General features: G+C 58.4%; 1 pseudogene; it reads right to left on the minus strand.

Annotated features, from left to right (window-relative positions):
- LOC108382061 (chitotriosidase-1-like) overlaps nt 1-1,948 on the minus strand; it is a 3,994-nt pseudogene extending 2,046 nt beyond the window's left edge.
- Nucleotides 1,949-2,225: the final 277 nt, after the last annotated feature.

The following is a 2,225-nucleotide window of genomic DNA, read 5'->3' on the forward strand; positions in this document are numbered from 1 at the left end:
ATGGAAGATGGAGAGAGAGAGAGAGAGTGTGTGTTGGAGCGAACCGTTGTAAAAATTTCAATCAGTCTGACCCACAATCAGCCCTAGCACTTTACTCTTCCTTGTTTGCGTTTTACCACCACTTACCACCGTCAGCTTCTTGACGTAGTCGCTGGCCGACTGGAGGGCAAAGAGGGGCGCATTGTGGTTGACGTTCTTCTCCCAGTCGCCGTGAAAGTCGTAGCAGAGGACGCTCAGCCAGTCGACGTGCCGGTTCACCTCGGCCACGTCGTAGCCGGCGGCCACCGCCTCGAAGCTGGCCGGCACCGCTGCAGACAGCAGCAGGCGAGTCTTCTTCGAGCCCTTCGCCTCGCCGTCGAAGGTTTCACGCAACTCCTAAAAAAAGAAAACAAAGTTAATGTTAAAGCTTCTCACACAGACACTCTTGAACACACTCACCTTCAAGAGCTTACTAAAGCGCTCCTTATCTTCGGGCCCCCGTGGAAACTCCCAGGCAATCTCCAGCCCGTCAAAGCCGGTAGAGCGGAGAAACTCCACCGCATTGAAGGTGAACAGCGTCTGGCGGTAGGTGCTCTCCGTCAGCGTTCGAAAGGGCGTTGGGCCCATCATCCAGCCGCCCACGGCGAGGGACACCCTCAGCAGCGGGTTCTTCGCCTTCAGCGCCAGCACCCGCTCGTAGAGGCCGCCCTTGCCGCCGTCCGCCGGCTCGCTGGGCACCAGCTTGAAGTCGCTGTTCAGGTTGGCGAAGGCAAAGACCAGATGGGTGCACAGCGTCGGATCGAGGTCCTCGGGGCTGAACTTGCCGGCGCCGGGCCTCTTGTGCGACCAGTTGGTGTAGTAGCAGACGATGCGGGCGTTCGACTCGTTGGAGCTTTTGCCGTCACCCAGCTCAGAGCTGCTGGTGGCCGCCTTTAGCAGGGCGGAGGTGGGCGTCGAGGCCGGCTTGTCGAGGATCATGTTGCTGTCGGTGCTGGGGGCGGAGATGGCCTTCGGCAGCGGGACCGCCTCCGCCTTCTCGATGATGGCGCTCAGCGTCGACTTTTGCGGCTTGGCCGGCCGGCCAAAGAGCTCTTCGGCCATCAGGCTGATGAGGGGGTACTTTTTGCCGGCGCAGGTGCCTCGGTGGTCGTCCTGGTTTTTGCAAAAAAGAGGGGAGGGGGGGGGATTTTTGTGAAGTTAGTGATCAGCAGTATTTAGCTACTAGATCCGATCCGATCTATCTCTTACCATGTCCACCGTCCAGACCATCGCCCCGCCGTAACCGTTATCATTGATCCACTTCAGCTTCTCCCGCAGCGAGCGTTCATCATCGAAGCCCACCCACTGGTCGCCGGCCACCGCATAGGGCACCTTCTGCTCGTCGTCCCAAATGTAGCGGGCGGTGCCGCTCTTCAGCAGCTCACACACCTCGTAGAAGGCGAGGAAGCCGGACTCTCGGGTGAACTCGCCCGCCTTGCCGCCGCCCGAGCTGGGGGCGTTCATGCCGGTCGCCAGCGTCGGAGATGTCAGCGTGAAGGACCGGCCATAGGTGGCCAGGCCGATGATCAGCTTCTCCTTGGGGGCGCCCATCTTCTCCCAGAGCTTGACGCCAAAGTCCTGGTGGGAAGAGAAACGAGGTGAACACATTTAGAACATTTAGAGCATTTAGAACACCAAACATCGAACTCTTTTCCAGCTCTCCACTCACCAGCGTCAGCTGCTTCCGCCAGTCCGTCTCCCCGGAGAGGGCGTAGAGAGGTGCATTGTGGCCGGTCTTGGGCTCCCACTTGCCGTGAAAGTCGTAGGACATGATGGAGATGAAGTCGACCCACTTGCCGACGGCGGCCACGTCGTAGCCGCCCTTCACCGTCTCCGCGCCCGCAGAGACGGCCGCGGTGAGCAGCAGCCGCGGCAGTTGCTTCTCCTTGGCCTCCGACTCGAAGGCCTCCTTCAGCTCCTAAAGTGATAAGAGAAAGAAAGTGGTGATGAGTCAGTAAAATGATCGTCAATGTCAAGTGATGAGGAGGACGCTGGTGATGGTGATGACCACTTGAAGTGCAACAAACAAACAGTCAAGAGAAGGCTCAGGGTGTGTCAGCTGATGGTCAGCTGTGTGTGATACAAGTGAAAACAGACGGGACAATGTGTGAAGTGGCCAATCATCTGCTGAGCACGCACTTGAGCGTCATTGGCTCATTAGCTCGATCTGGCTGTTTCCTCCTCCTCTTCTGTTATCGACTGATGAT

The sequence above is a fragment of the Rhagoletis zephyria genome, unplaced genomic scaffold (genome assembly GCF_001687245.7).
Source record: "Rhagoletis zephyria isolate East Lansing unplaced genomic scaffold, Rhagoletis_zephyria_1.1 Rzeph_scaffold_25035, whole genome shotgun sequence".
NCBI lineage: Eukaryota > Metazoa > Arthropoda > Insecta > Diptera > Tephritidae > Rhagoletis > Rhagoletis zephyria.